Genomic DNA, 26658 nt, shown 5'->3' on the forward strand with positions numbered 1-26658 from the left:
AACTGTGCTGAAATCAATAGACCTACTCTGACTTCTGAGTTGAGGCGCTGAGACAAGTAGTATTAACATTTTATCTTAAAAACAGCAGTTCTTTTAGCTAGTCTGGTTAGTGAAATTTCTGAAAATGTCAGCGACAAGGTGTTGCAACTAGGCTAACAATTAAAAGGGGAGCTCATTTACATATACCAGATTAAAAACCAACAAACACCACATAACAATCAGACACAGTGTTACTCTGCACTTTCTAGCAGATTTTTTTGGGTGATTTTGTTTGACATTTATATCTAGGTTAAGATACTAAATTTCTCTCTTTTTTAAAAAAATTTTTGTTTCCTGTCTTTGAAGAAAATAATTTAGGAAAGCTAATACAAAAGTGAGGAGTTACATTTTGCTTTGAAGGCTGCAATAAAGCTAACATTTCATGGCTGAAAAGTCTGCCTTATGTCACTCTATCAGTAGCTGAGAATGAGACTGTTGCCTGCAGGTTTTTTGCTTGAAGTTAGCAGCTGAGGTAGGCCAGTGAGTATTCCCATTGTCAAGCTCAGGGGTGAAATCCTACCTCCATCTGAATCACCAGAAATTTTACTGTTGTTTTCAGAGGAGCCAGAACTTCGGTTTAAAACATTAGATTTGGCAGCAGCAAGGGATGGCAGCAATCTGTGTAACACAGAGGTTACATGCCAACCAAACGCCTGTCACCTTCATGGTGGGCTGCTCATACAAACTTTTGCGCGTTTTCATCTTGAATCCCAGATATGGCAGAGGTAGAGAAACTCAAGCTCTGCTTGTGATCCAGAGCCTGACAAACTCAGAAACAAAAGGAGGAGAAATATGCCTTGAAAATGCAGGATCTGTCAAGGTTAAACACAACCCTCATGACAAAAACTCAGTGCAACAGATCTGGCTCTTGGTCTCTAGACACATACGTTAGCTAATGCTCACCATACAGGAAGGCATCAAAGATAAAGTAAAGCAATTTTTAGTCAAAAATCTTTCAACTCCTAAACTTTAATTCTATTATAGCTGCCAGGCTTTGATGGTACCTCCTTGCAGGGTGTGGGGGACCTGGAGGTGTTGGAGCACTGGCCACGGGAACAGGAATGGTGGTGGGGGGCTATTTTTAGGTGTCTTTGGCAAATGTGCCTTGAGTGCTCTGTAGGATAAGGGGATTAAGAGGTTTTATTAATTGATTTAAGATGGAAGCTGGTTCAGCTATGGTGCCCTGGGCCACAGGCAGCCAGCCCCACGTGCAGCTGCACAGCCTCAGTCAGCTCTGTGGCTCCCAGCCCTGACAGAGGTGCTGAGTCTCCCTCCTGCTGTTTCTTTCTGGACCACTGTGGGGACAAAGAATGTGACGAATATAATTTTCCCTCCCTTTTAGTCTTTACTGCTGCCATACCTTTAAAATAAAATGTTTCTTTCTTTTTTTTTTCTTTTCATTTTTTAAATTTTATCCCTTGCCTTTCGAACAGCAATTTATATCCTGTGTGCCTTATCTCAGGTAAGATAAAAATAGTGGCTTCACTCCATCAGCATAATCAGTTGTGTTAATATCTCTGATTGTAGGCTTGGCTCAGAGTTTGCATTACCCCATATGGGCTGTGTCTGTGCAGGCACAGTCTATAGATACTTTTAAAAACTATCACAGTTTTTTTTTTTTTAAAAATCTGCATGATGAGATAGTAGTTTTTAAGAGCTGTTTTAAAACAATTAAAGATGTTTCCTTCAGTTTACAACAGTCTTTAAAACTTATCTCAAATGGAACAACTTAGTGTATTTTGTCTCATTTCTATATTACTTTTTAAACACCCTCTAACAAACTACAAACTAGTGCTTATATACACTGAAAAAAGTTCCCAGTTGCAGAGTGTGAAAAACTGTCATGTGTTTCTCCATATATGGTAAACAAAAATATAATTAGATGCTAGCATTTGCTGTCTTTGAAGAAGGATGACTTTGGTACGGCCAAGTATCTAATAATATCCCCATAAGCTCTGATCAGTTGTATTTCTTCTCTGATTCCCTGAAGATGTCCTCACATACTACATCTCATGGTTTGCCTGGCTATTTTCTGCTCCACTTTCAAGCCCAATGCTTCCAGAAGAAATTAAACTCCTTAGGAAGTGCTTAGCTCCCTGTTCCAAAATTACTCTCATCCAGAGTCTTTCTCTTCTAGAAATATTTAACAGCAACAGACTTCTAGACAAACTTTCTCTTTGTAATTTCATTTCTGAGTCATTGACAGCCTTGGCATTTATCTGTGTGTATATTTTAGTAACTCACAGCACTTCTTCACCATCTCCGATTGTCTTACCTGGTGTGTCCTGTATGTCCTCCCCAGTGGGGAAAAACTGGGATGTAAACACTGAGTCAGCAATTCATAGTAAAACTTGTATGAGCATCACCTAGTCTAGAGTTTCAGTGCAAGTCTTTCCCCCTTGCATTTCCAGCAGGCTTTTTGCCATCTCTTAGGGCTCTCCACAAACAAACTGATGTCTCAACCAGTTGCAATTGCCTTCTTTTGTTCTACTCTCCTGCACGCAAATAACCTGTTACATTTCTGTATTTTCCCAGGTATTTTTGCTAAAGAAAACCATCGCTTTCACTGTCTGGCCATTTAATTTCCATTCCAACCCTGTGATCTTCACAGCACTCTTTATTTCATGCTACCTTGTGCTGAGTGTCATCAGATCTTCTGGCAAGAGTTGTGTCGGTTTTCTCTCCTGACATTAGCTATTTATCTTCACTACTAAAACAATACTTGGAACTGTTTAGAATTACAACTTCAGAAAAACAAGTTCTCTCTTTTTCCACCTGTATTTCCTAAAGGCGTTTCTAGTCAACCTTGCTATAGTTGAATGATTTTTAGTGGTGCTGTTTGTTTAAAGGAGCTAGGTGATCCATCCTGGATATTTAAGTGCATTCATCTTTTCTAGCAGCAAAGACTATGAAAAGCTGTTTATTTGCCATTCTGATTTCTCTTCAAGCTCCGGTATGTCCATTCCAGCTATACAAGTGGGGACGATGGGTACTCTTTGCTGGTTCATATGACAGTTATTCAGGTAAAATTTCCTTGAATTTAAGGTGGGCTTTTATTGAGCCAGAAGGTTGAGATTTCATTTCTATGCTTCCCTGTTACTTCATCCTGTAGAGCCCCCATCCACCCATGCTTCCTTGTAGTTTATTGATGGGGCCTTGAGAGACTTATGATGACAAATATACTGGGAATTTACTTTTATTGTTGCTCTTATGAATGAAACACATCACTTTCAAAAGAAGGAGTTAATTTACTGTATCATTCTGTATCAGGTAAGTCTGAACTGGAACTTCTTGTTTATTTACATAATATGTTAATTTGGTTGCTAACATTGCTATTAGCTAAAGTTCAGTTATGTCTGAATAAGTGTTATTTGTAATTTTGTGTAATATGTAAAAAACCCCCTCTCCTTGGAGCTTTCATTGAATTTCATGTACCTTGTATTTTAGAAACCCTTTTTAATTTGCTCATCTTGAATATTACATTGCAAATATAACTAACTGCAAATATAACTAACTGTCTTTGGAGCATACAGTGTGTTGCTTGATCTGTGAGAGGAGGGGACGGGAAGAGGAAATCAGGGTTCATGCCATGAACTGTGTTTGTTGTCCTACTTCTCGATTTTCTGTTGCTTTCATATGTCATTTCTTCTTTTTCATACTACTGTGCTGAAGTTTGGAGACAAACTTAATGCATTGCAAAATAAAATACATGACTTGCAAATATTTATCTGTCTCATTTTCTTGCATTATCATCTAAGGGTAATGAACGTCTCTATTTCGGAAGTTAAGATATTTGAATGTTTCTCCTTTTCAATCAAAGAAAAAATGTGCAAAAGAAACTTGCAAAGTAACAAGCGAGACATTGAGAAAAGGATGAAGTTAAAAAGGATGTATTTTTTAATGTCAAGTATGGAACATGCTTTGAGAATCCAATCTGGAACTCACCTACGTACAAGTACGAGTTTTGTAAATGTTTTTCTAGGAGTAACTAGGAGAGGCATTAATGCCCGAGTCTCAAGTCTCAAAAATATTTGCAAACTCCTCCAAGTGTTTTGCTGTAATTTTTTTCCAATGTAGTCACTCACTGGACCCTGCTACATTTTAATGATTGATTACAGACGTAGGATGAAATGTTGGCCCCACTGAATCCATGGGAGTTTTCCTATTGACTTCAGTGAAGCCAGGATTTTACCCATGGATTTACAGCCACAAAATGCAACAAATGTGATTCTGTACTTCAGCTAAAATAAAACCTGTGATGCATTCTGTGTAACAAGAATGAAAGCAAAGCTATGCCCTTTCTAAAAATGGTTTTGTGCATCTATAAACTTTTGATTAAATAAATGTTTTTGCACCTGTTGCAGTAAAAGTAATAAAAAGTCAAACTGCTGTCGTTGTTTTGGTATGTGTATCTAATTTTATAATACATATGGCAGTAGCTCATCCTAAATTAAAAAATCGGAAGTTAAAGGTTTTTTTCATACACTAGTAATATAATCTCTATGTCACATGTGAAAGTACCATGTAATTTTTATAGTCATGATGTCAGCAGTATATTATGTAAGTTCTCAGTGGCAGATGAGGTTTAGTAGCGGAGACTGATTTTTGTTTTACTTAATGTGATTTTTAGTCATTTTCTTCTCAAAAAATGTATTTTAACCCTTGGGTCACTATGGATTTTTATTTCTTCCTGATAGGGCTGCTCTTTACATGTTTCTAAACCAAATCATACTAAAAAGGCATTATTAACTTTCTTTACTGATGTTTGTACGAAATGCTGGAACTGCTGCATGGTAGCAAACACTTTACTCCTCCTGCTGCACTGTCACAATTATGAACTTTGCAATTACATGGCAACTTCTGGAGTTATTCCTTGTCATCTCCCTCTCAGCTTTTTGGCTAGAAAATAAGGCAGAAATTTGACTCTCCCTTCACAAAGCCTAACTAAGCAGACTATGCAGAGAACTTTAAGAGGGGTTATAAATCCACTGTGGGGAGGCTCCATTACAACCCCTCTGCAGCCCTCACCTGTGGGCTAGAAAATGAGCCCCTGACAGTCTACACCTTTACCCGTGATCAACATAACTTGAATTTCTGTGGGACATATTTGTTAGGGCAGTTTGTGTATTTCTCCTCGTCTCTTGGGTTTTTAAGCATATTGATGTAAGTAACAGTGTTGGTAGAAGCATTTGAAATAGAATACCTGCAGACTCTCATGCAAAATATTTTCTCCCCTTCTGTTTTGAGCAGCAAAAAACTCAAAGTGAGTCATATGAAGGTGTGAATGAACCATCTTTATAGCACATTTAAGGGAGGAAGAGCAACCTTTCTATCTCTGATGTTCTTCACATTCCCAAGAAGAGAACTGATAAGAGAGTCTGTAAAAAAATAGTTAATTGCACTTGTAATACTTGTAAGATCTTTTTGCCACATGACCCCATGATTTGAATGCATAAATACAGCTGTTATATTATTTCAGTCCATCAATAATCAGAGATGTGACCAAGTGAGTCAGATGAGAATTTGTAGAATAATTTGCTTTTTTTCCTTCTTGCTTAAATAGGGTTTCTAAATTAGGCTCTCTGAAACATACAAAAATGTCATCTCTTTCACCTCTTATTTCTCATTCTGCTCCTAAGTCTGAAAAAACCCAACAACCCAGACAACAAAAAACAAATCCCGAAGCCCCATCAAACAGCAAAAATCTATATAAACCTCCATATGTGGAGCTATACTATACAAAAAATATGTATCAAATTACTCTTCCATATTCATGCACTAAAAATTAAATTATAACTAGGAGTATAACATAACAACAAGCATAACATTAAAAATGTCAAATTAAAAGAAGTCATGCAGGAGCTCTATGGGGGAATAATAATGTGAATTACTTTGCGACCTCATCCCAAAAAAGCATGAAATAATGGTGTCTGAGTATGGAGGCAACAAACTGTTCTTTGAATTGTTGTGGATATAGAAGGAAGTATAAAGGTTCTCTTTTCTATCTGTCTCCCTGGAATAGACCACATGGCAGACAGCTATGGTGAAGAGATCCTTCAGGTATCTGAGATCAGACCCACTCGGAGAACCATTGCGTACCCACTCGTGCACAAAAGGTGAACAGTTAAATGGCATTGCGTGTCAGAGCTGAGAGAACATGCGTGCTCAGCACAGGCATCAAGAACAAATGTACACTGGGATCTGAAGGAGAGGAGGTTGGACAAACACTGTGTGCTTCCTGATGTACTGGGACACCTCATGAGAGGAGCAAGAGAAACAATGAAAAAAAGAGGAGAGGCAACCCTCCGTCTTGCAGTTCTGGGCCTTCTGTGCACCCTGGCTGTTCTCACCAGGTTGAGAAGGCCAGCACACACCTTTCTGCATGGATTAGCTTCCATCTGGGTCCTGTCTGCAGGAAGGACAATGCCTCTTCTTTCTCCTGCCCATTCTTTTTATATGGCACAAGCATAACCCATGGCTTCTCTTAAGTTTACCAAGAGTAAGGAGAAACATGGAATAAGACTGATTTGGGTAACTTGGGAAGAGCTAAAAGCCGTCATTTTAAGCGTTGCTTGAAGCTCAGTTAGATGTGCTCAATCAACACATCTTTAACACTGGTTAAAAGCCTGCAGGTCTAGAGCGAGCCTCCTTCCACCAGCTTCTCAGCAGTAATGCACACCGGTTTTGTCCTGCAGACACTCAGCAGTTTAGTTCAGACAGAGGAGTTTGGCATTAAGTGATTTGATACTTCACAGGTAACCTTCCAGGAAATGGAAAAGAAACAGCAACATCTCTGGGCTGTGGCTTCTGCAGCACAGATGTGGCGAAACATAGATAGCTCCTGTTTGGCTCACCCAAATTCAAGTCACTTTGCCGATAAATGCTGTCAAAGGGAACATGAATCCCTTGTTAGATCCATTTTCAGTGTCACACAGTATCTGTAAGAGTGCCAGAGTCTAGAGTATCATTCAGAAAGAGGAGAGAATTAAGATTTCAATTGGTTGTTGTAAAAACCAGGAGGTACTACTAGGCATGTTTATTTCCAGAAAACATGGAACTATGGCAATTAATACTGTTATGGGACCAAATATGCTCCCACGTAAATCCGTAAATCCATACTATAGACATAGGTAGAAGAAACAGGACCCTTTAGCCTTCTCTTGCAAAGCATTTTTTTGCATTGCACATGCTCCTACTGAGACTTGGATCCCTTTATTTTATGCTTAAGACAGAGGAATGTCATTAAGTAAAGGTGAGACCATCAGATGAATGGTGAGGACATGTACTTAGAGCAAAGAAACACAGATATGACTTGCTTGGTATCCCACAGGACTGTTTCACATCCCTGTGATGTATCATCACACTTCCTTTCCTCTCCAGTCCACTGGAGAAATGACACGGTTGAACAGGAACATTGCTTACCGCTTATATTTCAGCTAATAGAAGGGTTTTTTAATGTTGAATACTACTTAACTTCTGCTTAACTCTACTTATTCTCCAACTTCTGTCTCAGCTTTAAGACTAATCTGGTACTTCTTAGTGAGCCCCTGAAACCATAGAGAGTGCTTGGTTCCTTTTGCTCATATCCCTTTCAGTCTGTAACTAAAATAAGTAGAGATGAGATCTGAACAGAGATGTAATAATTAAGGAATCAAATATTGCGTAAAACCACCAGATTTACATTTGTTCAGGATATCACTAGGATTATTATACATTAAATAGCATATCTTGTACCCCCTTTTAAAATGCATTTTACTCTCACCATGGATTAAAGCGTTTGTTAAGATCTAGAAATCAATTTTTTCCCTTACCATTTTATTTCTAAGGCTTCACTTCTATATGACTAGTATAGATCTTTACTAAAGAGAAAAGAGTGCTGAATGACTTTTTTTTTTACTTTTTGTGGGTAGTTTCACATGATAAATGTGGAGAACTGAAGTTCTAGTAGCATGTAAGGAGGTGAATAAATTACTGTTCGATTAGACTAAAAGATATTGCTGAAAAGTACTTGTAACGAGATAATTGCAAGTGCCAAAGCTGAGAGTAACACTCAACGCTGGCAGCAGCTTAGTTAAACATGTGGTTAATGATGTTATAGGAAGAATGAGTATGTAAAATATTCAGCTGTGCCAGCAGTAAATATTAATTTTATGTGACAGCAATAGTGTCTTACTGAGACTGATATTTGACACACAAAACTCCTATAATTATTTTAATATCTTTACTTCCCAATGATTTTAATGATATGACAAAGATTTTAGGTGTTTGCTGAAACAGCACTACTGTCATTTACTATCAATCAAACAAAATGTCATTCTAACTCATTTCACTGCTAAAGTCTCAGTAGTTTTCATACCAATTAAGCTACTGCTGTAAAGAGTATGTTCTTCTGGGGTTTTATACTTAAAGAATAAAAATGACAAAGACCTATGTGGAAAACATGTATTAGAACTTAAAATACAGAAAAGTATTTAAGTGGAGATTTTGCTGTCAGAAGAATGCAGCTTTATAAAAGCCTGAGTATAAAAATAGAAAAGCAGCCTATGACTTCCTAGCTTTAAATTAGTTATGAAAAAACATTACAGATAAAACAGGTAGTGCCTCATGTAGTTGATTGCTCAGTACTTTTCGTTATAAGTTTCTTCAATCACTTGAAAACATTGCCAAGTTTTGAACCATTCGGGATGGAGTTTTCCATGCCAGGTGCCTGCCCTAGGCAGGAGTATTTTGGAAAGCTGCTTCCAAAATTCAATCATTACAGAAACAATATTCCAGAAAGGTAAGTTTCCTTGCCTAACATTATCCCATATCTCACAAGGGTTTTTTTTGCTGGGAACATATAGTGCTTTTGGAACAGGAGCCTGAAGTTCTGCAGAACGATCATCTTGCTGTCACCGGAGGTGCCTTTGATTAGGCTCTATGATTTGCCCAAATTTGTCCCCGTATAGAGCACATTCTCAAGTTACAGCTTGTCAGCTGAGCTGTGGTAACTGACTCTGCGTACACTCCTCGTTTGCTGAGTAGAATATGCTAATCTAAACCACCTTTATAGGAGTTCATATTAAAGAGCTGTTCTTCACAGTGGCAACACACAAGCAGGCATCAGCTCAGCCTGAAAGCAGCAACTTTGCAGGCAGGGGAGTTCTTCCTGTCCTAGCATCATGCCACGGGTTGCATCAAGAAAGAACTCAGCAATTACATTTTCTCAATGTCCCTTCTCTGCACAGTGTCCTCAGGCCGGAGGGACTGACACATTTTCTTCTCTGTGAACTGCTGAACTACCAGGCACTGAAATGAACATAGAACAAAACAAAGCTGCACCTCTTCAGTGCTCCTTTTCACATCCCCATTCAGAGATCAGAGTGGTGGCCTTGGGATGGAGAGAAGGTTGGTAACAGGCAAGAGGAAAGTGGAAATAGAGAAGGAAAGAGCTGGAAAAGGGAGGAGAGCAACAGGACCTGAGGGTCACAAGTGAAGCAGAGGTTGGGCGCGGGGGAAAGCAACAATATGTGATGCGTTGCAGCAGATTTAAACCCGAGAGGAACTGTTGACTCTATTCTGTACTCATTCCCCCCCTAGGACTACAGCTCATTTCAAGAGTCAAGAGTCTTCCCTCAGGACCTGAGACTCATTTCAGGAATCCAGCATCTCATCTCTGCTGTCAGCGAAAACCAGCGTAACCACTATCAAAGCATTTGTCACCACCCTCCCAGCAGCAGACACACACAAACCGCTGCTGCAAGCTGCCTGTCTCTTTAAGTGGTAAAGATCTGCCCAAATAGGTACGTGGCACGTATAGTTACTGATCTGACTAATGTGGCAGTCCTGTTCATCTTGCCTGTAGGATGTTTTTTTGCACGACACTCTGGACAGGATAGAAGGACATGCAGAATATTCAAGTCAGGAATTTAAAAAAAAAATGTATTAAATTAAAGCACAGTGCATACCCTAAGTGGGTCCACTTGTTTACTCATTATAATCTCTGTACAAGTCACATGGGGTCTACAATACTATTCATAAGAAAGCATCACCACTAGACTGATAACATAAAAGTATGGCTAATACTTCACCTAGCATTTTGTTTGCTTCTGTCTGTGTCAAATTTGCCATAACTGATTCTTACTACACAGATACCCGGGGGATTTGGGCCCTGTTATCCTTGACTGGCATCTGAACTCTTCATTACCAGTTCCAGTTTGGTCTCATTGAGAAACCTGGAGGAAAAATGGTTGCGCCTACCCTGGGAAAACCCATTGATCAACCACAGTTTCAGCTGTGTGTCTGTAAGAAGTGTGAGTACATAAATTGTATGATGAAATCTCAATGAGAGATGCAGAGCTGCTTCCCACACTTAAATCTTTTTGTCATGGCCTTAAAAAACTGCAGAGTTTCTGTATGTTAAAACCCTTCCTGTGTGACAGAAGTGACTGCAATTATTAGTGTAGTCATCTCTGTAGTTTATAATTTCAGGACGTTTCGAGGTAAGGCACTTTGCACTCGGTATGCAATTTCCAAGGATATACCTGACAAAATGTAGGCTTACAGTGACAGCATCACTGAGCCTTATCCTAAGTAGTTAAATGAGTTCAAAACCTATCATCAGTCATTGATAGGATCCGCTTCTATCTGCTTAAATCCTGCATAAAGTGCCAGTGAATTGTTAAAAGCTGAGGACGACTATTAGATAGCCTAATATAGGCCTGTGAAAGAATGGTATTATTGGGAGTAAAGTGCTGTATTATTGCCATTTGTAAAGTAGTTCCTGATTTTTGGCAGTACATGTTATATTACGCTCTCAGCTGAGTATCAGAGAAAAAACAAACTGAGCAGTACATCGCAGGTTCTTAGATCCTGCCTGGAAACACTGAGGTTTCCTCACGAGTCATCCCAGGCTTAGGTGCTAAAACACTGCATCGAAATTAAGTCATACCTCCTGGCATGAATCAGCAGCTAAATCCAGTTAATTATCACATGTATCTTTGATAAGAATACCTCCTGGATAACTACAGTGTGGATAGTTAAGTGCCAGAGGCACTGCTGAGGAGCGGTAGGCTGAGAGTGGGGAAGTGTTCTTAACACAAGAAAACCCAGAAAAGGAGGCACGGAACGTGGGTGGAACATTAAACTCGTCCCTGGTCGTCGTCCCGGACAATGACACAGGCACCCTGTCAACTAGACGCAGAACGTTAAGTGCTGAAAAAGCAGCTAAATGCCTCACTGTATCAGTTAAGATTCTTTATTACTGTGCTGCCCCAGCACCCCTGGGTCCGCCCTGGCACCCGAGCCCTGCCGGGAGGGCAGGCGGGGACCGGGCACCCTCGCAGGGCTGCAGCTCGGCTCAGAGGTTTCCCTCCCTTCTCGGAATTTGCGTAAACCCCCCCCCCCCAACCCCAAAAGAGAGAGTTCGGGGCTGCAGGAGCTCCCAGCCGAGCGCGGGGGCAGCCCCCCGGCTCGCCGCGCCGGGAGGACCGGGCTCCCCCCGGCCCGCAGCACCGCCCCAAGCGGCCGGGGGACGGCGGCTGGCAGCCCCCGCACGACCCCCTCCCCGCCCGGGCCGGGCGGACACACAGCCGAGTTCCGGAGCCCTCTCCCGTCGGGCTGACACGGCCCCGATCCGCGCCGCCGGCCGAGCCCCCTCCGGGCGGTGCCGGTGCCGGTGCCGGTGCCGGTGCCCCCGGCGCGGGGGGCGGGACATTGTTTCCAGGCTGACTCACCCCCGCTCCGCCCCCAGGCCCGCGCCGCCGGGGGCGGGGCCGAACGAGGACACGCCCCAGCCCCGCGTGCCCGGCCACCCCCCCCGCCCCCCTCCTTCACTCCCCCCCCGCCCGGCACGGACCGCAATGATTTAGAAGTTCAGGAATCCCACGTGACGTCACGGAGGGTGATGTAATGCTTCTCTAAATAGAACGTATTGTAACCGTCCCTCAGTCCAACGTGGTTCCTCCGGCCGCGCTGCCGGTCCCGTCCCCGCCGCGCCGCGCCGGGCGGTAAGTTCCTAAAAATACGGGGCTGCCCCGGGCAGGCGCCCGGCGCGGCGCGCAGCGCACCCCGCCGCACGGCGCGGAGCGGTGCGGGGCAGCGGCGCCGGGGGGAGCGGCCGGGGAAGGGGCTCTGCCCTCCGCTACAGCGCGGCCGCTCCGAAAGCGGGAGCGACGGTCCTCGCCGCGCCGCTGCCGCTGCCGGGCGCGGGGGTGCCGCCGCCGCCCCCCCGTCCCCCCTGTCCCCCTCCGCCGGTGCCCCGCCGAGGCGGCGGGGGGAGAGGGGGCGTGAGCGACCGCCGCGTCCCGCGGAGCGTTGGGCAGGGCAGGGGGGCCGGGGGCGCGGGGCAGCCGGGCTCCCCGCCCGCACCCCGAGGAGTTGGGGAAGTCTCAGCGCGCCGCTCCCCGGGATGGCGATGGGGATGGGGCGGCTGCCGCGGGGCGCCGGCAGCACCCCGCTGCGCGCTGCCCCTCCCGGCGGAGGGGCCGCGGACTCCCCGCGCCCCACGGCGGGCTGGACGGCTCCTCGCCTCTGCGTGCCCCGGCGGTGACAGCTCGGCTGCGCGCCGCCCCGCCGCCCCCTCGCCCCGCCGCCCCTAAACTTCTGGACAAGTTTCGCGGCGGCGCCCGGGCGCCCCACCAAGCCGGGACCCGGCGGCGGGGGGCGCGGAGCGGTGCGCGGCCGCCGTCCGTGAGACCCCCACGGGTCCCGGGCTGCTCCTGGCCCCCACGTCACGCTGCGGGCCGGTGCGGGGCCGAGGCGCCGTTTGTGATGCCGTCGGGTGCGGGGCGGGGGGGAGTGCCGACAGGGTCCCCGCTCTGCAGCCCCCCGCTCCCTTTGCAGCCCCGCTGCTCCGCTCATCGCCCCCCTCCCCAGCTCCGCGCCCCCCCGCCACTGTCCTCTCTTACAGGGGTCTCTCTCCCCAGCGAAGTTTTCAGGACGGTAAGAGCTTCGGGAGTGTAAAGGGAATACTTGCTAAACTCTGCCTCCTCTATTATTTATGTCCAAGCATGGTGAGTGATCCTTCATCTCCAGGGCTTAATACAAGCTTTACAGTCGGAGAGAGAGAGGTCGTGCAAAGATGGGGGTAGGAATAAAGGAAAATGAAATGTCCATATGCTTGGGTTTTTTTTTTGTTTCATCCAGAACGATATTAGGAGTATCTTAAGCAGCAAGATTAGAAGATTTCCATATATTATCAGTAAGAAACAGCGCTTAGCCAGACAAAATTAAAGCTTGAACGGAAGCGTAATAATTACTGCGAAGCATCTTGCTTGGGCTTTCCTTGAGACCGTGCGGTTTTCAGAGATACGCTCACCCGCTGGCTTGCGCCAGGCTTCCCTTGTCTGGCCATTTGGACAAGCAGCAGTGCGTCAACTAACAGTGGTGGAGGAAAACTTTCTTGTAAGACACTGTCATGCAGAAATAATCCAGAAACCAGACTGAAAGAAAATTGAGAGGTGGAAGGTGAGAGACAAATGCAAAAATGTAGTGTAGTTTGTGGGGATTTTGCTGAAGGAGGTACACTTTCGTAAGGGTATGGTTTATTTTCAGTAGAAAAGTGTACAGTGTTGAAAGGCTCTGCTCGGTAATTTGTAACTTTCATGTGGTGAATGAGGTTGTCGGTATCAAAAGCTGGAAATTATAAAAAAATGGCCAGAATCCTTATTTGTGTGACTCCTTAATCCTGAGGGGAGCTGTACAGGTCGCAAAGCACTAGGGAAAAGTGTGATTAATGATCAGTGATTAGTGATAAGTGATTAGTGGTTTTATTCAAACTGTTACCTCTGACCAGAAGCACACATCAGAGGATTAACAGGCTCTTTAGATAAATGCTCATTAGTGGAAGGGGGAAAGCAAAGATAATAGGCATGCACACAGGGACAACTTTCTAGGAGAATCATTCCTGTCTCTGGCATAATAAGCTCTATTAGCAGAAAGGCTCTTTAATTTAAAAGTTGCTTTTATCTTGTAAATCAAAGATAGATGTAGAAGTTCGCTGTGCTATTATAGCCTAAATTTTCCCATATCCACTAGATGTGGATTATCTCAGTAGTGATATTTTATTTAAGAAAACCCCAACCAAACCCACAATTGAATCTTTAAGAGACTGAACATTCCCAAGTGCTAAAGCCCTGCATCCCGAGGCATCCGCTCCCAAGAGGCAGAGCAGAGCCTGCTGGCAGCTAACTAGATGGCGCAGTCCTGTTCGCCGCGAGTATATAGTCCTGGGTTATGAACTTAGCAAGTAGCAGCTTGCTAGGTGTCCTTCAACACTTACAACAAAGTTGATTCTGTGCTGGGCTGGAGGCTAGACAGTGCTAAGAGTTTGTAGTCACATTTTCCACGTCAGTTAATCTAGTGAGTTAAAGGCTACTGGAAAAATTAGTCTCATTTACTGAAAGAAACTGTGAGAGAAAAGAGGAGAGAGGGGCACATAGCTACAACCTGGGATGTAACTCTTGATTGAACTGTTTTATACCGCTTTAATGAAGTACAGTTCTGATGGCCTTAATTACTGAAACCTAAAAGCTCTCAGGAGTTTTTCCCCCAGCTATCACTGGCAAAGTGAGGTGTTTGGTTTTTTTAAAAGTCACTAAAAAGAAAGAACAGTTGACGTGGTGGTTGAACAAAACAACTTGGACCTGACTGTACTCTACAGATAATGGTAAGGAGTCTATTTTTTATGATAACTAACCAGGGATTTCTCACTGCTCTTTATCATGCATGGGTTGTGAAGACTACTGTCCACAGGCTTGGGGATGTTTCTGCTGTCCCGTTAGCTTACAAGGGATTTATGTTTGTTTGCATCTGTGGAGATCATCAAAGTTCCAAAACTTTAAATGAAACACTTGAGGGAAACAGGAAATAGAAATAATGAACTTATGGCATGAAAAAGAAACTGCTGTAGTCTCCTATTTTCACATCTTTGATTGGAGACTGTTAGGGGTAGTCAGGCTAATGCTTAAAATCCAAAAGTTTTGTAATAGCATATAAAAAAGGCAATAAGCTCTGTCTGCTGCTCTTGAATACTGGATGGCACTCTTCCAGGAGTTAAAATGGCAATATTTTTAAAAGTTTACACATTTAGAACAAGCAGAACCCTTTCCCCTTCACCAAAATACCCATTTATAGTTCAGCTTCAATTTATAAAACTCTACCTCTGCTAATTTAACCCGGGGAATGTAAAGGGAAGCAAACCATGTATATAGATTAAAAGAAAAGATAGAAACAAGATTGTACATGTCATTTTATTTATATCACCATTTAGTAAAACAACTTTCAGAGATAAAGAGTAATAGGTGCTTTTTTAATTTGACGTTCACTTCCTCACTTTTAGAATCTAAAATACGCCGCAATCGCTTACACTTATCCTGTGCACTGCAGAGGAGTCTTCTGTAAAAGATTGTTTCAGAGTTCACTCTGTTCACTCTGGAGTTGATAAGAGAGAGGCAATCTCACAGTGCCTTCAGAAGGCAGCTTTTACGTATTAAACCTTTCAGTTTTGTGTGGGCAGAATCTCTGTGAGCTCACTAAGTCTTGCAGAATGATTTGAAACTTGGTTATTAACATGTCTGCTCATGGCCCCCTTTTAAAACCCGTTTCTGTGCCCCTAATCAAGGCACGAGGATCTTAAATATTAGAAGAGTTCTTGCAAGGTTGTTGTTGCTTTTAAAACAATTTATTTAGTCAAAGACTTTTCCTCTAATCTTTGCCATACTGTGTCTCTAATTTCTGCCGTTAGTTAACTTTCTGGATTTTCTGTGAACCTGTTGCTTTGAGGACGTATACCTATGTTTATGTATTATTAGCTGTCTTTCAAGCTTAATTTTAATTGCAGTGACCATCTCTCCTATAAACCCTTTATTATGAGAAAATTATTTCTGCACAAGATTTTGGAATGAAAGAAGAGCAAAACTGTTTCAACCTACAATATTTTTTATTATTAAGGACCGTATGATTTATTATTGGAATAAAATACTAATTTTTCTCAAGGCTCACAGATACTGATTTTTCTTGTAACTCGTTACAGGAAAACTCTACTCAGTAGACGCAGTTGCTGGAAACACGGATACCTGTATAAAGCAACAGGTCTTTTGGTTCTGCTTCATAGGTCCAGGTGATTCTTTTGCTTTGATTTGGTTATCTCATACTAACCAAATTAATAGGTAGACATACATAATTAAGATAGATTATTTGGCTTAATCTTTCATTTACAAACTCTCATTGCGATGAATACATAGGAGTTATAGTGGAAATACTTAAAATGCTTTGAGATTCTGTCAGTCGTACTAATGCCAGGGCTGATCAGACAGCTTGGTAGGTCATTGCCACTCTGTAGTATCTCAAAGCAATTTCTGTTGATTTGTCCTCTCCCTCTCTCCATGCTGCATGAGATTGAACCCCTGAAAAAAAAAACCCTGATTTCTAGGTAAATGATGTATTTTGCCCTGTGAATTATAATGCTCTGGGGCTTTTAGGGCTCTGGCTCTAAAAACTATTTTTAGGGCTTTTGCATTTTTCTGCCTCCAGAAATGATCCAAGTTGTTCACAAATTTAAAGCAACAGTTTGGGATAAGAACTATGAAAACACTTTTTTCTCTTACCAAAACTTACATTACTATGCTAATTTACAATTTTTAAGGTGTAGTATTCTCTGACACAGACAAAACAATGATCTCAGACAGTATCTTATCATGCTGTATTTGAACATTAGCCGCATTACAGCAGTAAGTACAGAAATCAGTTTTTGTAGACTTGACATGTAAAAACAAAGTGCTGTTATGGAAATACTTTTTTTTTTTTTTTTGCTATGCGTATAAACAAAGAAATTATTCAAATTGTCTTGTGTGTATAACAAGCACAACATAACATACATAAAATAATTATTTCAGTGATGCAGTGAAAAGACTTGTTGAAGCAGATAAGCTGTTGTGTCTTGTAACATCCAAGGAGCTGTTCTGTTGGTTTGTGCACTGATTGTTTGCTCCTATTATGGCTCAGGTTGAAGGGGAAACCCTGACACTTTAAAATAATAGTATGTCTACTATTTTTCACTAAGGCATTATTTTACTCTGTAATTAAAAATATTGAGAGTCAGCATTTTTTTTACTAGCTATCACAGGGGAAATGCAGCTGTTATTTGCCCTTAGAGAGTTTAGAAAGGGTTGGTTGCACTGGTTTGTAGGTTTCTAGATGGTGATATCAAATGCTATTTTATAAACACGAAGAGATTTTCCAAGGATTTTGCTGAAGGCTGTAGGATTTTCAAAGTAAAACATTGAAAGCTTACAACAATTTCCTTAGCTTAAAAGATGTTTTGCTTTTGGTTTTTGTTTCCGTCTTACATTTTTTTGAGAATTTGTTCGAGAAGTCAGTCCTGCGCACAACTTCAAAATAAATGCCTCGAAACATTGTCATCAGCAGTGTTTGTCTAGGTGTGTGGTTTTAATAATCTTGTCCTTTGAGACAGCTTATGTCACTGTCTTGACACCCTTCCATGTAAGGTGATTTGAAGGTGTGGGGTGCAGCCCTGCTTGGCCAGAGTGCTCGGCTCAGCGGGTGATTAAAAAGGGCAGCATCTTTAGAAGAAGCCAGGAAGAATGAGATTTGAATTTAATTGGGGAAAAATACTACAAATCCTCTATCACCTTTGCCGGCATCAGGAGCCGATTCTGCTTTGGCTCTGAATGTTTTCCTTACTCTTACTAGGGTACCGAGACCTCTGTTAGCTCAGGAACTGAGCATAATTTGATCTCACCTTCAGCTTTCTATCCCGCGTAAACTCTACAAATAGTTTCTGTCGCTGCCTTGTCCTTTTTCTCAAATGGCTTTCTTTGCTCTTATCTCAATTTCTTTCCTTCCTGAGGGCCTTGTCTTTGAGTGCCACCATGCAGTGAACGTTTTTGATGCAGCTGAAGTGCTTGGTCCCAATCTCAGTATGTTTGTGTGTTTTGAAGTTTTCTGCCCAGGGATGTGCTGAGCTTAAACTGGCCATCCTTGAACACACTGCCTAAATTTAATACAGAGAAATGTATTTAATTAGGCTGATTTTTTTTTTCTCATTTAGAGGAAGAAGCTGCCTTTTTACCTCTTTACTTTGTGGGCTTGTGCCTTCAGTTACACTTACATTGCATGTAAGGCAGTGTTGTTCATAGCCAGCTCTCTCTAAGCTGTTTGCAAGTACTCAGAAATTAATTTGGCTGATGTGGGAAATTAACCTGGGCCAGTGGTTCCTAGATTTAACATCTGAGGTTTTTTTTTCTCCTGGCCAAATGTAAGTAATGCTAGTTAACATGTGATGCTCAACACAGGGGGCTCTGTAGCACAATAAACGGAATCTGAGATTGGGTTTAGGATGCGTTGCATGGAGCAGCTACAACAGTAAGCACTAAATTGAGATGTTACCATATTGTACTCTCTCTCTCTTTTTAACTTTATTGTGCTTTAAATCTTTCAGTTCTGGAGTGCTGAGTTGGTATGGTAATTACCTGTAGAGTGGTATTTTGTCTAAGTAAGCAATGGAACGCTCCAAGCTATGGACGATGGTATTAGTAGGTCACTCAGTTGTGCATTGATGCTGCAAACCAACTGTCAGTAACTCAGTCATGTGTGAACTAGTTTACCATTATTCCCAGTCCAGATATATGTCTCACTTAACTTTTAAAAAAACGTATATTCAACAGCAGTAGTCAGTTGCTAGGTGAGGAGCTTCAAATTGTGAATAGTAAATCAGACCTCCATAGGTACTACACTGAATTAATTTTGCTGGTTTGTTAAATCTGGGCCTGCTTTTCATTCTGGTCAAGTCAGTGAATGAGTTTGTCACTAAATATTTTTAGGAGCCCAGCAGCAATGCCGAAGGTGACCTGAGCATGTGATGGCCAAGCGCCTGGAATTGTGCTTGTCCAGAAATGAGCCTTGTCTGTATTAGAAATTTGGGCATGCCAATATCTCACTTATAGGAAACTTCTTTTCGTAGAATGGTAGTAAAATACAACCTGAAGAAACTAAAAGCTGAGCACTGGAGTAGGGAAAAGATAATCAATTACTTTGGTCAGGAATATCTTTTACTACCTATTGTTTAACTTCATTACTGAGTGGTATTTTAGGAAGAAGAAATCTTTGTTAAGGGTTTGTGAGGATTTCAACCACCACATTGACTTCCTTTTTTGTAACTTAAAAAAACCCAAGCCCCTTTTGCTGGTGGTGAGCAAGGGAGGCACGGGAGAGCATTTGCACATTTTTTTGTAAGGTTGTCTTCAACATCTGTAGATAGTTCCATAATTTTCCAGAGAGTGTACAAAATGAAGGAAGAGACTTTGTAGTTAAAAACAAGTTAAGGAATTTTCCTTCTTTCCTCAATTCCATATCCTTAAGTTTATCTGTATAGCACCTCAAGGTTATCTTATACCCGTTATTAAATAAGGTCAGTGTAAGTTTCTTTTATTGGCTGTGCAATGGAAAAGTATTTAAAAAAGAGAGTGGGGAAAAAATGAATGATGTAAAAAGTAAGCCACCTTCTGCAATTCCCGTGCTGCTCTCTTATTCTTCAGTGCTAATAAAGCAGTGCATAGACTCAAGCATGAAAATAGGTTAAATTCAAGTAATTGCTGGTTTATCACAAAAAGTGAAAGAAAGCAGTAATTTAGCTATTTTGATGTGAATCTTTAAAAGACAAGTTTCTCTAAATAACTTGCTATGAAAGTAGAAAGGATCAAAAGAGCCATGGGTTTTATGACTGGGTAAGGAGAATTACATTCTTGTGGATTTAAAAAAATATCATAGTAGAGCCTAATTCTCCACTCACCCTGATACAAATCTGGAGCAACTCTATTGAAATCTGTGGAGTTACCGGCTGCAGTAACACTCATTGAGAAGAAAATTAGATTCACGGGGTCTATTCTGAGCGTAGCCTATCAGTTGTGCGCTGTGCAAATCCCATTATTAAAGTAATAGCCTGACATGTCACGTTAAGGACGGCTGTTTCCCCAAGATGAACATGTTTGTAGCTCTCCTCATCTTGTGACTACATTTTAAGGGGGCAGGGGGATATTGAGAATACTTATTTTGTGCTCAATTAATATTCCTTCCGTGCACTCTCCTTCCTCTCACGCGCTTTATGTGTGGGTGCGCAGTCTGCACTCTCCATCATCTATCTGTCTGTGTCTCTTTGGCTGTGACAGTCACCACTCTGGCCTCAGGCTTGCATGACGTAGATGAAAAGCCCACCAAGATTTTCAGTTAAACATGGCAGGATGTAATTCTGGTCCTAAATATGATGTGCGTTTTCACTCTTAACAATGCTGTTGTGAATTGAGAGTAACATCTTAGATGTGTTTTATTTGTGGAGTTCCGTGGGCTTTTTTTTTTCATTAAAAAAAAAAGGAGAGATGGAGGGGGAAAGAAGTGGGAACGCAGTGTAGCCCTGCAGTTCTAATAAACTGAAGTATTTGTTTGCAGCACTGGAAAACAAGGCCCAGGCCATTCGAGCACCTTGCACAGTTCCCAGGCTGACCTGCGAGTGACAGCAGACAAAGTCTTTCAGAAATTGGGAAAAATCTCATCACTGCCTGAGCTACTCTGATTTTTAAAACAGCAATCAACAGGGACTTCTGAATAAGAAAAACATCGTGAAGAGTGATAAACTGACAGTGTCCAGTGTACAACCCCCACCTCCCCCAGCCCTAATCATGTACACTCGCTTCTAGTTTTCTTCATTTGACCCAGGATATGTGGGGTCAGCTCTGTAGCTTTTGAAATCGGTATAAATCCATTGACTTCTCTGAAACTGTGTGGAGTAGGCGTATGGCCCACAGTTATTTATTAATGGCACACAATGGGCAACTTCTGCATACAGTCTTTTGTGGGAGGACGTAACAAAAAGTTTTAGGCCTTATAACCACTCTGATGTGGAAAGGTTCTCCAGACCCTTAACAATCCAGAGGTTAATTTATAAAAAAAAATGAAACAAACCCACAACTATTATTTCATTGTCAAACATTTTAAAAAAGCACTATTTATGTAGGCCCTATATAAGCACACATTGTTTTATGTTCCTTCTGTTGGCTTTGCGTTTGACTAAACCATTATTCTCAGAGCGCTGCTGTGCTGAGATCATCAGTGATGATGGTGTGAAAACAAACAAGTTTTAGCATGAGAAGTCACTATATAATTTGACAGTGAGGTTGTCAGCACCAAAACATCCAGATTAATTTCATCTCTGGTCAAAGTAAAATAAAAATCAGGTGGCTAGTGGGAAAAATACATTCTTAGGAAGAGGGGAAGGGGATTGGATCTAATTCTGCAAGGTGCTGTGTCAACTAAAAGGAGAACCTGGCTCAATCCCCATTGAAGTCAATGGGCATTGAGGGCACTCGGGGACTAGTGGCATTGTGTCCTTTTTCTCCAAAGTTTAGTAAAACTGCTGAGATGAAACTTAATTCCTCATTAATTCAAACTCCTAGCAAGTTCTTGGGAGAAAAGCTCTCTTTGTTAAAGATCGAGATACCCTCCATCTCTTCAATAGAGTGCTAAAAAAGTACGTGCTCTGATTCTGTAGCCTTCAAAGAGTCCTTCAACATGAAGAGTGACAATAAGAGCTGATATTCTGCACATACCTTAACGATACAAAAATCCAGCTTTGGGGAAAAACATATCTGGCCTCTGTTACATTTACAGAAAATAAGGAGACAGCTTTCTATTTTATTCTATTGAAAATGATCTTTAATGTTATCAAGAACGATTTTGTATTCCCCAGTGTTAAATTAAAAAGCTTTGGGACTAGTGAATGCAGCTATGTGTAGTCAAATAGGTGCTGTGAAAAATAAGCTATCAAGCGATGTGCATGCCCCCCACCTCTTTTTTTTCGTTCCTCAGTGAAAAATTACAGTGGATTGCTTTTAACATGAACAGTTAAAGTCAATGAATCCCAGATGAGCCAATCAACTTAATAATACACTAAAATTTAGGGGTTCCAGATAGTTTATTTTACTGCTATACTGTGGCCTTACACTTGAACCTCTTACTGGATTATCTAAATTGAGTGGAGTTTTCAGGATACACAAGGAAACACTTTGAAAAACATTGCTCCCTCTGTAGCAGTTAGGATGCTACGTCTTGTATTTTCTCTCTCGTGCCGACTCTATACAATTTTTCTTGCCAAAAAGCTGGTATTCCAAAATATTAAGACAGCCTGTTTCTAGGCTGTCAGTCTTCCAGTTTTCGTTTCAGAGTTTTTAGTCAGTGCACTGTCAGCCAAATGCTTTTTAGCAGACAAAGTTTTTAGGGGCAGATTAAGCTTAGGAGAAATATTTTGAGGATTGTAGTTAATGCTGAATTAATTTAAGAGATACGATGATGACTGTCTTATCAAGCTGGTCATGGAAATAGATTTATTTTTTTTAATTCAAATTTGCTATGTTGGTTTCAGATAGCTTAAATGTACTGAGCGTGCCTTGCAGTGAAGTGTTGGTTTGGCATGCTGTGTATGATGAGCTCCTTGTTGTATCTCTTCTTTTGAGGAAACACCCTTCTTTACAAGGGGAAGATGCTGCACTGGGGGTGCTGCTGAGCCGTGTGGTCATGTTGCATGGTGTGGGAACATGCACTGCATGGTGGGTGCGAATGTGGCAGTGGAAGCCACCTTATGCCTTTCCCCACTAATAAAATGGCCAGCCACCAGCGTTCAGGTGCCTTCAGAAAGCCCAAGAAAGATTTCAAGCACATCTCTTACTTGGCTCCAGTGCTTAGAAAATACTGGACAGGGAAATGCCCGTGTCTACATTTACAGAGGCTCTAGTGCTGTGTATCCGAAATGAGTGGCTATCACATGGAGAATACATTTTGTAAAATATCGATCATTTGTAGCCTGACATCACAGAATTTTAAGAGCAAAACCAAGGCTGCAATCAGGCAACTGGTTTGTATGGACAGACTCTTGTGTAAATGATACATGTGGTAAATGTGTAGCTTATTGCTGGGGGAGAAAAAGGTAAAAGCAAGTGCTCAGTGCTATGGAAATAACAGATCTTTGATAAAGGCTGGTTGTGAAAGAGTTAAATGAAAATGCAAATAGCAGTACTTTTTTTTAGTCTTTTATAATTCTGCAGATAGCACTTTCCACATATACCCAGTGCCTTCCTAATAGCCATCCTCAGAATACATGCTAAAAAATTTACATCCTTTTGGTGGCCACATTAAAATGCTGGTTATTTCTCCATCTAACGACCAACTCTGCTTAGAGCTGTCTGTGTTCTCAAGTATGGTGTATGTGAGATGGCGTCTAAAGTGGCAAGGTCCTGGCAGAGCCTCTTGTCTCTTGCCAAGCCCCATATTTAGCACAGAGGGGATTTCCTTGCCGTTGTGCAGAGGAGACAGTTGGGCCACAGGGTTTCTCTGCAGCCCCATCTGATCCTGAGTTAAATGAAGCAGCAGTTGCCAGTGGTAAGGTGGGCGTCCTGCAAGCAGCAGCTTTGGAGGGGCGTTCATCTGTCCTGTGCAGACAGGCTGGTGACTTTTTTGGAGGAAAAAAAATATTCAGTGAAGACTTTCACATGAAGAAATTCACTGAAAAACACGGAGGCCTGAAAGTGTTCACAGTTACAGATTGAATTTTGTGACTAGCTGCAGCCAAAAGGAAAGGAGAGGAAAATATGTGAAAAAGTCAAAATACTCGATTGCAACATTTTTTCAAAATGAGATACATCTCCTTTGAAAATTGACTTACATTAAGGAAGACACACAGCACTAAATCTTTCAGAGATGAGTCTTTTTTTTTTTTTTTTTTTTTTTTGTGCTGAATAAAGCCTTTCAGGTTGATGCAAACATTTTTATGTTTATCTGTCTTTATTCTTCTGTTCTCGGCTTAGGGGGCTTGGGTCTCTTTACCCTTCTTTGTCTGCACAATATAACACTGTGCATGTAAGACAGGGGCAAGCTCCTGTAGAGTTGTGTTGGTTGTGAACTTCAAATGACTGGGTTGAGGCCTTTTGTTGGCTAGATCTCCTGAATATTTCCTAAGACTTGGTGTGATCTAACTGGGACAGAGAAGATGACTGCCTTCCCTGGAGGGCAGTGCAAAATTGGCTTAATCAACTGATGCGATCAGAAAAAACTGGCTGAAAGAAACCAAGTCTTTGTACAGCAACTTCACCGAGAATAAATTTAGTAGAGGCTGTCCTCTAAGAATGCTGTCAGAAATATCTTGGAATTTTTTTCGATTAAATCATTGCATAATTGTTAAATTCAGAAATTGGAGTAAATGGAGAAATATTCTTTCTTGGTTATGCTACTGGCTTAGGTTTTTAGGGTCTTTTTTATTTATTTCTTCTGTAGGGGAAATGTGGTTGTCTTAAATGGAAGCCTATTATTGGGAATTATCTGGTGGAAGTTCTGATAAAAGGTTAGGTTAATTTGAATATTCAAGGATGGATTAAAAGGGAGCTGAAGGAAAAATTAATGTTTTATAGGTAGAGATTTTTTGTTTGCCTTGGAGCAAATTAGTTTCTCAATTTTTATCATGAGACATACCGGGTTTGGGGAAAGAAGAAATTCTTGCTTATTCTAGTTAAGTGTGGAATTGCATTTCTTGCAGCTTTTCTTAAATCATGTGGAGTATTTAATCTCCATGTGATGGCTCTTTAACTTGTCTTTTCAAGTGTGTGTTTTGGTGGCTTGATGGTATGTAGAACATTTCCTTTCTGTACTTCAGCATTTCTAACCAAAATCTGAGTGTGTTTGAAACCTTAGCTTATTCACACTTCCTAATCATAATCCCCTTGGTTTCCTTGTCAGCACCTTTTTGTGGTATTTCTCTGGACACCTCTATCTAATATCTCCAGAGGTTATTCTACAGAGTAACCTTTGACAAGATCTATTACTTACTACTTACTGCTTTTAACAAGGTGAAAAGAGGTCAGGCTCTGTAAAAGGCAGGCATTATTAGAAGACTGCTGTAGAGTCTCTTGGTGGTTTGTCCATCTCTTTTGGCAGCACCGTCTGCGAATCACTTCAGATGCCTCTTCTACAGCATAAAAAAAATTACATTTATGACTGGATATGATCATATGTAGATAACATAAGTCCTTGGGAAAGTGGTTACTATGTGCATTACAAAGCTCCAGGTTGTTTCTCTGTCAAGGTTGTAGCCTACCGATGCACCCACTGGAATCTGTGGGATTTTTGCTGTCAGCTTTAAGGGTAACAGGATTTCAGGCTGTTAGTTTTTATATGATCCATTTAATTGAACTTCATGACCAATGCTAATGACTTGCTGCAAGAATTGAATTGGTAATTTGGCTACCCCTCCTGTCAGAGTTCAGGATCTTCTAAATGAGAGTTGGTGTTGTCTGTTTCTTTAACCAAGATGCAAAGCTACGTCCTTCTGATTTGAAAAACCAGATAGCAAAATCTTTCTTTGTCAAAAGAGTTACTACAAGATCCTTTTGGTTGACATACAAAATCTTAGAAATTAGACAAAACATATTTTCTCCCAAATTAATTAAAAAGCTGAGAAATTGTACAGGAGAGTTTAGACTGATCCCAGAGGTATCTAAAATGCAATTTTTAAAGAAAAAGCCTTATCAGTTTTTCTGCATGCATCCTCTCAAAATGAATTGAAAACCTTTCTAGGCAACTTTGAAATATCTCAGTCCGGGGTTTTGTCAATGAAGAACGATGATTTTTTGTCTGGTTCTATCAGTTACTTACCACAGCTTGCTCCTTCGTGATTTCTGTACATGTAGTACCTATGAAAACTGCTGGTATACCTTTCAGATGCAAATAGCTGTAGTACAGGGGAAAAACCCCACTATCTGAGCTTTAACGATAAGTCATAAGGATTTTTCCTCTCATCCCCAAACACTGAAAACCAGGCTAACCTGTTGCTAACATAGCTTTCACTTTCTGTCCAGAGTCTATCAATTAATCACATGCAGCCAGTAACTGAAGTGCTCTGTCTTGGGATAGACTTTAAATTTGATTTACCTAATGGGAACCAATTGCCACATGACTACCATACGTGTATGGCCTTCACAGAAATTAGGCATGATAACTGTCTTGAGAATATCTAAAGGTGTATAGGGAGAGCAGGCTGTAAATGTGAAATGTGTATTACTTATTTTTGCTTCAAACAAGTAAATGAAAAATGAAGTAATGTGGGTTTTTTTCAGTATGATCACACAGAAGTTAAAATATATACTGGTAAGGCAAAACAACTTTCTGCAAGGTGAAAAAGAGATTTCCCTGACGTGTTATGATTCCTGATGTTCTGTTTGTTTCCCATGTCAACAACCTCCCAGAAATTCATTGACTAAGAATTTGCATGTAGGCGTGTCTTGGCATATTCCTTCTTGCCAAACTCACTCTTTATTTTTCAGCATGAAGACAAGTACTTTTTTGATTCTTTTTTTGGGGGTGTTCTTATTTTTTTTTATTTTTTTCTTTAATTGTATCTCTCCCTTCGGTTCAAACTCTTTGTAGCTGGACATTTAGTAATTTACCAAGTGAATTGGCCTTCAGCTTAAGTGTTAAAATTAAAAGCTGTATCCTGTGGGCAAAGTAAGGGCTCTGTCCTTCCTCAGATGAGCATGCGTTTGCAGAATGTTTCTCTGAGACTGAAGCCTAGAGAAGAAGACCAAG

General features: G+C 41.3%; 1 protein-coding gene across 1 annotated transcript in view; it reads left to right on the plus strand.

Moving 5' to 3' along the window:
- Positions 1–14518: 14518 nt before the first annotated feature.
- The window catches only part of CREB5 (cAMP responsive element binding protein 5), a 262286-nt gene continuing 250146 nt past the window's right edge, over positions 14519–26658 (plus strand). The window contains exons 1-2 of the mRNA XM_074838089.1: positions 14519–14686; positions 16052–16138. The gene's annotated coding sequence lies outside the window, so the exon portion shown is untranslated. The remainder of the gene's footprint in view (positions 14687–16051; positions 16139–26658) is intronic.

Source organism: Strix aluco, chromosome 1 (assembly GCF_031877795.1).
Source record: "Strix aluco isolate bStrAlu1 chromosome 1, bStrAlu1.hap1, whole genome shotgun sequence".
NCBI lineage: Eukaryota > Metazoa > Chordata > Aves > Strigiformes > Strigidae > Strix > Strix aluco.